Genomic DNA, 12,114 nt, shown 5'->3' with positions numbered 1-12,114 from the left:
GACAAAGTTTGATGATTTTAAGCCAATTAGTATCTGAATATTGAAATATAGCTGTCAAATTCCAATCGTAGGTCATGGTGACCTACTTTTTGGTCAGCGAACTCCGAACATGCAAGACCTATCAACTGACAAAGTTTGATGACTGTAGGTCAAATAGTATCTGAAATATAACCGTCAAATTCCAAAAGTAGGTCAAGGTGACCTACTTTTTCGTCAACACCCTTCAAACATGCAAGACCCAACAACTGACTAAGTTTGATGACTGTAGGTCAAATAGTATCTGAAATTATATAAATATAGCCGTCCAATTCCAAAAGTAGGTCAAGGTGACCTACTTTTGGTCGACACACTCCGTTGACTCAAGATGCATCAACTGTCAAAGTTTGATGATTGTAGGGCAATTAGTGACTGAAATATATAAATATAACTGTCAAATGCCAAAAGTAGGTCACAGTGACCTACTTTTTGGTCAATACACTCCGAAGACTCAAGATGCATCAACTGACAAAGTTTGATGATTGTAGGTCAAATAGTGTCTGAAATATAGTAATTTAGCTGTCAAATACCAAAAGTAGGTCACGGTGACCTACTTTTTGGTCGACACAAACCGAAGACTGAAGACGCATCAACTGACAAAGTTTGATGATCCTAGGTTTTACAGTGCCCAAAATATGCATCTAAAATTGAAAATGTGAAATTTGAATATCTGCAAAATTCAAAAAGTAGGTCACTGTGACCTACTTTTTTATAAATATGTTTCAAGGCCTCAAGATGCATCAACTTACAAGATTTGATGATTCTAAACCTCTCGGTATTTGAAATAACTTAAAATGTATCTATAAATGATAAGCCATAAAATTCAGAAAGTAGGTCACGGTGACCTATTTTTCAGTTGACGCATTTCAAGGTCCCATGATCCACCAACTGACAAGTTTTGATGATCATAGGCTTCAAAGTGTCCAAGATATGTATCAAAATTAATTTTAAAATAAATACCTGCAAAATTCAAAAAGTAGGTCACCGTGACCTACTTTTGAGACAACTTGACACAAGGTCCTAAGATGCATCAAGTGTCAAAATTTGATGATGCTAGTCCTTATAATGACTAAAATATCTAAGATTTAAGGAATTTAAATTTTTTTTTAATTTAGGTCAACTTTGAAGTGACCTCGAGACCACGCCCTTTGCCCCAGAGTAATGCCTTGAACAATTTTTAATCTACAACATATCCTCATCCTTATGTGTAAGTTTGGTGATAATCTGCCCTGTGGTTCTTGAGAAGAAGATTTTTTAGCAACCACTACTTTTGTTTGTATTTTCCTGATTATCTCCCCTTGTTAAAGGGTCACATCCCTCTATTTAGTATGTATGAAAGCCCTTGGGCCAATGATACCCTGTAACAAATTTGAAAAAAATTGGCCAAGGGGTTCTTGAGTTATAGCCCTTTTTCTAAAAAGTTTACGCACACCGCACAAATGGCTATAGCATTAGCTCTTTGAGCCTTTGGCTCAGAAGAGCTAAAAATGAGGGAAAGTCTCTCCCCTGATGCTCCGTGCCTGAATCCTTATATTTCTATATGTATGAATATGTAGGCCTACTACCCAATATTGTTTTCGTTGCACATGTATGTGTGTACTTGCAAATATGCATGTATTACACATTAGGCAATGCAAAAAAGAAATTGAAAAAAAACCCAAAAAACTGGCCACGACATTGGTCGAACCTCCGAATCAATTATAGGGGATTGATGTTTTAAATAATCAAAAAGAATGAAACAACATTCAACCGAATACATAATAAACTGTTGTTATTATATTTTGAAATGACTTAAGAACCTTTGGAATCAAGATCTAATTAAAAATGTAACAATATTTGACACGCATCGTATGCATACGTTAAACTTGATGTACGCAAAAACGAGTTTAAAAACGCACACGCAAGTCATTATTATTAGGTATTGAGTTATACTCATGTATATATATGTATGCATCTATTTTATATGCATGTATTAAATACATTTTTATATAAAGTAACAATTTAACGAAATAATATACATCCCATCATCGTTAATGTAGCGATGTAGTATAATAAAGAAAAAACGATACCTTATCATTTTTATCGTACAATGATGATACAAAAGTCACACTGCTGTGACAATTGATAATATATATAATGTGACCTACAAACCAAAACACTCATTACAAGAAATTATGTAAAATCTTACCCTCATTACATATCTCTACAATGTCGCACTTTGCATCACCGCAATATTTCGTTTCCAAGGAAAATACTATATAACACACAGATTCATACTGGAAAACTGTCGATTTCCGCATTCAGTCTTTTTCAAAATTCATATTGTTTGCAGCCAACAACCGACAGCATGTTGATAATGAAAGAAGATTATTAATGGATAATCAAACATGTAAAATATAAATGTGGTTGTTGCATGTATAAGTATTTGTTTTTAATAAAGTTTATTCATATCTTATTAAAAATCAACAGATTCCGCTAAACAACCCAACTTTAGCGCACAGCCATGACGTCATAATAAAATATTACGTCATTTTCATGTAAATGAGATAAGGATTACGTCCTAGATGAGTAAATAAAACAAGTAATTAAAAATAGTATGAAAGTTGAAAAAAATAAAGAAATTCTCGGCGGTATATAGCCAATAACGTCCCTTGTCCGTTAAATAATATTTATTCATTTAGCAATTAAAAAGACTTACTTTCACGATTTACCACAGAGATGGACTGGACGTTGCTTCCTGAAACTGAAAACAGAATTTTAGCAGTTTATTCCTTCCTAAATGTATCAGAAATGCCCTGGGTGACCGTGTCTGTAATAACTGTAATAATATTAATAATTACAAGGTACATGTATAATCACCTTTTGGCTTGGTATTAATTGTTGGAAGTTCAGAGTCTGAGGTGTCGCCTTAAAAAACAATGACAGTGATTAACAGTATACAGTTTGAAATATTTGTCATCAATTATATTTATATGAGTAGTTCTTCTTGTTGTAACCAAATTTTTTCAAATGGAAGAATGGGAAAATCATTTGGGTCGAGTTACAAAAAAAACAACTTTATTCACTAAATGGTATAAGTATAGTCATTATATCTATTCTTTCAAAATTACCAGTCAGTATGAAGTGTTACCGTTGCTATACGTACATATCTTTTTTATCGAAGTGCCACATGCATGGCAAAAATTGCCCCCATCCATGAGCCTGCCCCCACATTCCACACAAAACATGATGCTGAAATAATGAAAAGTACAAGAGGCCCAAGGGCCTAGAATCGCTCTTCTGATAAATTGTACAACCCCACCATTTCTATTGTTAGCCTCTTAGTATTCTAAATCTTTAGTTAAATCCTAAGAATTCAAAAAAAGTAGGTCAATGTGACCTACTTTTTGGTTTACACATTTTGAGAACCCAAGAAATATCAACTGACAAAGTTTGATGATTTTAAGCCAATTAGTATCTGAATATTGAAATATAGCTGTCAAATTCCAATCGTAGGTCATGGTGACCTACTTTTTGGTCAGTGAACTCCGAACATGCAAGACCCATCAACTGACAAAGTTTGATGACTGTAGGTCAAATAGTATCTGAAATATATAAATATAGCCGTCAAATTCCAAAAGTAGGTCAAGGTGACCTACTTTTTAGTAAACACCCTTCAAACATGCAAGACCCAACAACTGACAAAGTTTGATGACTGTAGGTCAAATAGTATCTGAATTATATAAATATAACCGTCCAATTCCAAAAGTAGGTCAAGGTGACCTACTTTTTGGTCAACACCCTTTGAACATGCAAGACGCATCAACTGACAAAGTTTGATGACTGTAGGTCAAATAGTATCTGAAATATATAAATGTAGGTGTCCAATTCCAAAAGTAGGTCAAGTTGACCTACTTTTTGGTCGAAACCCTTCGAACATGCAAGACCCATCAACTGACAAAGTTTGATGACTGTAGGTCAAATAGTATTTGAAATATATAAATATAGCCGTCAAATTCCAAAAGTAGGTCAAGGTGACCTACTTTTTGGTCGACACACTCCATTGACTCAAGATGCATCAACTGTCAAAGTTTGATGATTGTAGGTCAATTAGTGACTGAAATATATAAATATAACTGTCAAATGCCAAAAGTAGGTCACATTGACCTACTTTTTGGTCGATACACTCTGAAGACTCAAGATGCATCAACTGACAAAGTTTGATGATTGTAGGTCAAATAGTGTCTGAAATATAGTAATTTAGCTTTCAAATACCAAAAGTAGGTCACGGTGACCTACTTTTTGGTCGACACAAACCGAAGACTGAAGACGCGTCAATTGACAAAGTTTGATGATCCTAGGTTTTACAGTTCCCAAAATATGCATCTAAAATTGAAAATGTGAAATTTGAATATCTGCAAAATTGAAAAAGTAGGTCACTGTGACCTACTTTTTTATAAATATGTTTCAAGGCCTCAAGATGCATCAACTTACAAGATTTGATGATTCTAAACCTCTCGGTATTTGAAATAAAAACTTAAAATATATCCATAAATGATAAGCCATAAAATTCAGAAAGTAGGTCACGGTGACCTATTTTTCAGTTGACGCATTTCAAGGTCCCATGATCCACCAACTGACAAGTTTTGATGATCATAGGCTTCAAAGTGTCCAAGATATGCATCAAAATTAATTTTAAAATAAATACCTGCAAAATTCAAAAAGTAGGTCACCGTGACCTACTTTTGAGACAACTTGACACAAGGTCCTAAGATGCATCAAGTGTCAAAATTTGATGATCCTAGTCCTTATAATGACTAAAATATCTAAGATTTAAGGAATTTAAAATTTTTTTAAATTTAGGTCAACTTTGAAGTGACCTTGAGACCACGCCCTTTGCCCCAGGGTAATGCCTTGAACAATTTTTAATCTACAACATATCCTCATCCTTATGTGTAAGTTTGGTGATAATCTGCCCTGTGGTTCTTGAGAAGAAGATTTTTTAGCAACCACTACTTTTGCTTGTATTTTCCTGATTATCTCCCCTTGTTAAAGGGTCACATCCCTCTATTTAGTATGTATGAAAACCCTTGGGCCAATGATACCCTGTAACAAATTTGAAAAAAATTGGCCAAGGGGTTCTTGAGTTATAGCCCTTTTTCTAAAAAGTTTACGCACACCGCACAAATGGCCTTTGGCTCAGAAGAGCTAATAATAAATATAGGAAAAAAAACAAGGTACACAAAACAATTAAGTGCCATGCAGCATTATAGTGTGCATTCAAAGGAGAGTATATTTTTTCTTTATTAAAACAACAACAACGAAACGCCGTTGCAAGAGATGAACTGTTTTTACATATAGCTACACAATCACCGATATGTTGCTTCATAATAACTCTGAACGATTAAAGAATATTATCAATTTCCTTGTTGGCAATGCTGTTCGCACAATCCATTCAAATGAAATATTGAGTAATATATGAGCATATGTAGAACAGATAAATAAGATATATATAAAGATCACCATAACAAAAACATCTGAACTTACCTTTCGTGTCAGCTGAGCTGAGGCGAAACACTCGATACACATTTAGCGGGCTTTCAGTGTGACGGAAGCGCTTGCATATTTTCTTACTTAAGCTTTGTATTAAAGAATCTTGACTGCGTTTGGAAGTAATGCAGTCTGGCGGAATGCAATCTTGACCGGCAAGGATTGAAAATCATGACCTGGTCAGGATAGAAAATCATGACGTGGTCAAGATGTAAAACATGGGATGGCCAGGATTGTAAATCTTGACCAGGTCAGGATAGAAAACCATGACGGGCCAGGATTGATTAACCAAGGTTTTCAATCATGACCTGACCGTCCAAGTTATCAATCCTGACTTGTCCAGGTCAGGATTAAAATCATGACCGGCCAAGATTGTATGACCATGTTATAAATCATGACCTGACCGGTCAAGATTGGATGGTCAGGATTGAAAATCATGGTCAGGTCAGGTTTGAAATCCTGACTTGGCCAGGTTTGTAATCATGACCGGATAGGATTGAATTACAATGAAATATATAGAACATGACTTGGAGGTCCCCTATGGCTTTCCATAGGATAAGTATACCATTAGGTAGGAAGAAAGAATGGGCATTTGATGGAGGGAAATGATTACTCATGTTAGGTTTGACGGATGTCCATGGAATTAGTTCCTTGATCAAATAGCAACGAAAGCTATACTTGAAGATGCACTTCAAGTTATGCGTCACTTGTCCACAACATATGACACGCCCCTCCTTCGTTTCACTAAAAAAAGACCAGGTATAACTTGCAATGACGTAGTTGTGAAATCGTTTCATGAATTGTAGTTCTGAAAATACGTGGATAATAGACAATACCTTAAATGGAGACATAAATTCATTCAGCATCAACTCAGAAAATATGAAACTTAAAGGTTTTGTTGTGTATCATAGAATAGAGGCACGTAGCATCTTTTTTGCAATGTTTTACACTGAAAATGGACAAACTCTTCTGGTTAAAACACAACCAAAAGGACAATGCACAGATGATTCACCTTCTGTTCCCCACACCAGTGTTCCTGCTTAGAGATGCAGTGTACACTGTAGTCCTCAGTCATTGTTGGTCCAACCAGTTATGGAGTTAAGAGATCTGTCCAGTATTTCAGTTGTCTTTGGAAAATATCACTCTTACAGTAAAGATTTCAGGAGCAGGACGTGGATACAACAACGTTCTCACTGGGCAAATGAATGTACTTGTTTTCAAGCAAGTGTAATTTACCTTTACATGTATTAAGGTCATAGGATACTCCAAGAACACGGTTATAAAAATTCGTAATAATGTTTGTACAGGGTTTAATTTGAAAGTACTATAACACGTTATTGCAATTATCACAAAATTTGCAATAAATTTGTCTACATTCTGACATTCTTCCCAAAATCTACATCAATCAAGGGCATGATGGAAACAACTCAATTGTTCAGTGCTGACAGCTGGTATATCTAGGTTTTCATCTTCACTCAGCTCTGCCATGCGGAGACGAGTTCATTTTCCTGATGAACGATGTCTAATTTTGTTTAAAGAATTCGCTCTCTTTCTTTACCAGTTCTAATTTGATCTTTTCTAAGTGCGTTTTTTAATTTCCTGGAACCACTTCTCGATGAAACATGCGACAAAGTTACCACGAGATCACAGATCGTTGCTCTGATCTCACTCGATGTTCTCTTCACAATAAAGAAACACTTATTCATGTAGGGTTCATGTTCATGTAAAGGTGTTTTATACCATGTGGTACTGTCTCTGTCAAGAAAATTTATATCATTGTGCAGCGACACAAAACACAAGGAACTTGGAATTAAGATGATACCAACTGTTAGACCGTTCTTGGCACACTGATTTAGACTACGGATGACTCCGTTTAACTGATAAGGATATGGGGCTCACGGTGGGTGTGACCGGTACAGAAGGGATTCTTACTCCTCATAGGCACCTGATTCATACTGAGCATGAAGATGTCCAATCTACATCGTCTAGAGAGAGAAAGAACTAGAGCCCCGAAGTACTAAAATTGGCCCTTTCGCCAAAATAAATGAGACTTTCACAGTTGATACTCTAGGAGTTATAGGTTATAGAACAATTTATTTTACAACTATATCTTTTCTAGTTTTCGTTTTACAGTCGTTTAAACTTTGTGTTGTTTTTCAGCAGAAAAGCTATATAACGTCATGATGTTGAGGTTATGAGAATCACAGTGTAATACACAAAAAATGGACGCATAGGTTAATATATATACTTTGGGCTTATTCTGGTTGTAAATCACAACTAATAAAATACTAGGAACTTGTATATTTTCTATCACGATGTTTAAATTTGTGATATATCCCCCCTCCCCACTACATAACACTTTACAATTTTTTCCCGCTGTATAGGGTCTGTAAGTCTCGTCATGTGATTGCCGAGATTTAGCGAGATTATTAACTTCCGGGTACATCAACATCTCAGATTGCACTGTGTAGAGAGTGGTATACATAGATATAGCGGTATCAATCGATTATGTGGAGGTTTTAACGAGATAAACATGGGAATTTAAGCATTAGTGGAGTGGTCGAGGATTCTTCGCTTCGTGTTTGACGAATTATGTGTAATAACTGCCAGCGTACAAGCATCGACGAGGGTACGTTTTGCAGATAAAGAGCAGGTTGGTAAACGCATAATGTATGAACTAGAGAGATGTACGATACGTTTTTATATTCTCAAATCATTCCAATTGAAAGTATATTAATACTTGAAAATAAAAACGGATTATGCATAAAACTTGCTTTGTATTTATACGAACGTACTGGGGAGGTCGGAAGGGGGGGGGGGTAAGATATAAGAAGGCAAATAAAACTGTTCAATTTAAAATACGCCAGTAGTTGGATAAAACATCCAAAGTCGCACAGTCAAAGTTCACAACAACAATGGAGGAATTAACTGCATCCTCATTCCGCAGGGCAACAGGCCATTTTCAGCAACCCCTGAAATTCTTAATTGAGACTAAGTGCCCATTTTCAGCTCGAACAATGACAATTAAAGAGGCCTGTGCAAATGTTGGGATTTCCCTCTTGGTAAGTCAGCATTATAGATTGAACAATTATGTGTGTGTGTACCTAATACATGTACATTAGCTGTACATATATGTATTCATATATATCATTATGGATGTATCCAAGTTTATTATAACTTTAAAGTAACATTTTATGAATGAAATACAAATACTACTTAGGCTTCATTGTGATATTGAACTGCTAATGTTCTTTATAAACTTTACTTGCATCAAGTTTTGAATACTGCAGTACATCTATGTCAAAATAAGTATGCATATTGCAGTATAATACTTTCACCACTAATCAGAGCACTTGTAAATCATGTATATTTTATCAATACATGTAATGACATTTGCCATTTTAGAATGTGATGCAAGGGATAGTTCGCTGCACCTCAAAACAAAATTTGAATATTGACATCAGATTCAAGGACAACACCACCTGAAAGACACACAATGCTGTGATTTGCTAGTGTGGATTCCTAGTGACGCTCAAATAGTTCACATTGACAAAGATGTATTATGGTCAACCTTTTAAGCGTGATAGAGTTCAATTATAATAATGAAGTATTTTTGCAGTCTAAAACACACACACATAACCACATGTACATATACTTAATTATGATATCAGTGGTGCATCTATCAAAGTTATGTAATTACATGTATATTTATTGAATAAACATTATAGACAGTTTTTCTTATTTTAGATGAACCAAAATACATGTATGTATAGACACAGTGTCCAGCTTTACAAAAATCATTCAATTACATGCATTTACTAAAACAATAGATTTTACTTCTTTTTTGATAATGCAGATTTGATAACCTTCAGAATGAGAACAAAAGGCTTTATGTTTGACTGTATATTGTTTAACGTTCCTCTCGAGAATATTTCATTCTGATGGAGACGTTCCAAAGGGCTTTATATTCATATGAATATAAAAGGCTTTATATTTATATAAGTATGTAGAAAAGTTATATTGCATATATGGTATTTATTACTTTTAACTTTAAAAATTCAATGTGGCAGATATGTACAGATTTCAGGTATATATATACATGCAATTAATCTAATAAGTTGTAGGATTTATCTGCAATCTCCTTCAAAAGGGGAACCTGCAAATTCACATGATCCACACAAATCTGAAATATTTTTCAGATCAATATCTATACTATGATAGAATATGGCTACGGAATTTTTTTTAAAAAAGTATTCTCTCATGTTCCCATCCAACATGGATTCTGCATCTGGAAATTTTATAGCAAAGTTGTGCATCCTCTTTTGAGAAGTGGGATTTATTTATAAGAAAGAATGGGATATTAAGTGTCATGTCATTTGGAAGTTTGTCAAATATACAAAATCCTTTGTCTGCCAGGAATATATCACCAACTTGCAACTTCTCTAAAATGCCACAATGGTTCACAATTGCCAAATTAGATTTGTACCCAGCATACAGATTGGAAATAAGCTGCATTAGGTGTAATACACATTAAGGTCTTTTCTTTGTGGCGACTCGTGTCATTACTGCAAACGAAAAACTGGCTATTCATATCAATTTGGTCATATTAGGTCACTTCTGTTGCATCCATTGCAATCTTCAATTCTTCTGACTTTTATATTTCAGTTGAATGGACACTCCCAACAGTGTTCATGATCCCTTCAAACAAATTTCATGAATATATGAAAAATATCCACAGAAAATGGTGTATACAGCAACATTTATACCCCCTAAAATTACTAGGTAATTGAATATTGTGAAATCTGCGCTGACCTGTGAAATTGATAACTAGTCAGTGTATAGAAAGTGCATTGTTCATTTTTCCTTAACGAACCGCTAAAACATACCTTTCCAGGGTCTTTCAATTATGATGTTCCCAATTGTCAAGGATGGTTTCCTTTAATTAAGCAGGTATATTTCTCACTGCAAGTTTACAACATCATAGTCTTCAAGGGAAGCTGTAAGAACAAAAGCAATACCATTATAGTATTTGGTGTGCATATAAATTTAGATAACACTGAAATGAGAATGAAGAAAATGCAGAAGAACCACCTGACACTAAACTTAACAACCGTTGTAACTTCCTGGTTTGATGTACTAGAATACTTGTATCGTACACTGTACCTTTTTAAATGTTGAGGGTTTGGTGCTTTATTGACTTAAAGTGGCTCACTACACAACAAAGTTGTAGTTTCTGAAATAAGCACAGAATATGAGTGTTACAATCATTCTTTTCAAGGCCATGTGTCACTTTTACATAATTATGCAATAAAGATATATGCCAGTTCTCTTGAAACACAATACAAAATTTAATCATGCAGGAGCCTATATAAAGGCAAGTAGTATCAAGGGTGTCCTGTCAACCCTTTCCCCTTTTCCTAGCAAGGTTATTTTTTCTATATTGATACAATAAATAAGTGTTCCTTCCCCTTTTCAGACAGAAGGGAATTATGTAGTAAAAGATGTTAATAAATGTTGAAATCAATAACGAAGAAAAACTTACACCCCCCCCCTTTATGAAATTGTAGTACATGTAATTTTTTGCTCTTATTATTTTATTTTTATCAGTTCGTCTGTCAAAATCTTTTGTAGGCCTACCCCCTCTGAAATATCTAAACAACACGTCCAGTATATTCTGTCAGTTTATACACAAGTGTGTTAATTTGACATGATTATTCGTTGAATTGTGATAATATTACGTACCTACCTCTTTGTATCCACCGCTTCCGTACTGTAGCATCGACTAGTAACTTAAATAAACTACATGGCAGGGTTTTCCCAGTCTCATGTATGCAGCCGATCGCTTAACAATACACCAAATTACATATTAGCGCCGATTCTCTGTTACGACTTTATATATTTCACATGTTGTTGTACCCGGAATAGTAAAACCGATAGTGAAACCAAACGAGACTTACAGACCCTATTGGACATAATTGAAAAATCGTGATCAAAAATTAAAATTCCTTGCAGTGAAAGGACCACAGCAAATAGTATTGCTTTACCGTCTATCTCAAAGACGAGTTTATATTTTCAAGTTGCATTTTTATCTATTCGTATCAATTTCCATTAAAATTTATATTAATTGACGATAAAAAAAAGAGAGACAACTGTATAATTTTGGTTAAACTTGAGTAATTATAGTAACTAATTAGAAAATGGATTTTTTGAACATCCACCTCGTAAACTAATTTTTTTTAAATAAAACACGGTGGACCTTTAAAATTGTCGGCACCTCTGAAGTTATAATTTTCTGATCGAGGTAGACCTTTAAGTCCACGGAGGATCTAAGTGGATATCTGACATCTGTGTCTCCTTTGTGCCACCGTGCACCTTCGTGTGATAAAAAAAGATAATAAATACTAAGCGAAATATTAGTGGGTGAAAATTAAAACGTATAAAACGGCGACTTGTATATATTCATATCATTTAATGATATATATTATTGTAAATTTGAAATAGTAATTTAATTTTAAAAAATGCACCTTCACTGTCTGTCTTTAAAGAATT

The 12,114-nt window shown here is 34.5% G+C and overlaps 1 long non-coding RNA gene across 2 annotated transcripts; it reads right to left on the bottom strand.

Annotated features, from left to right (window-relative positions):
* Positions 1 to 10,107: 10,107 nt before the first annotated feature.
* On the bottom strand, positions 10,108 to 10,757 carry LOC125648736 (uncharacterized). Of its 2 annotated transcripts, none has more exons than XR_007360407.2 (3): positions 10,729 to 10,757; positions 10,452 to 10,562; positions 10,108 to 10,263 (listed from the first exon to the last, which is right to left on the bottom strand). It is a non-coding gene; the product is annotated as an uncharacterized LOC125648736 (long non-coding RNA). The 2 variants fall into 2 exon arrangements; XR_008798047.1 differs by lacking the exon at positions 10,729 to 10,757 and adding an exon at positions 10,657 to 10,725.
* Positions 10,758 to 12,114: the final 1,357 nt, after the last annotated feature.

This window comes from Ostrea edulis, chromosome 8 (assembly GCF_947568905.1).
Source record: "Ostrea edulis chromosome 8, xbOstEdul1.1, whole genome shotgun sequence".
Taxonomy (NCBI): Eukaryota; Metazoa; Mollusca; class Bivalvia; order Ostreida; family Ostreidae; genus Ostrea; species Ostrea edulis.
Note: the sequence above shows the minus strand (reverse complement) of the source record. Positions and strands in the feature narration are given on the sequence as shown.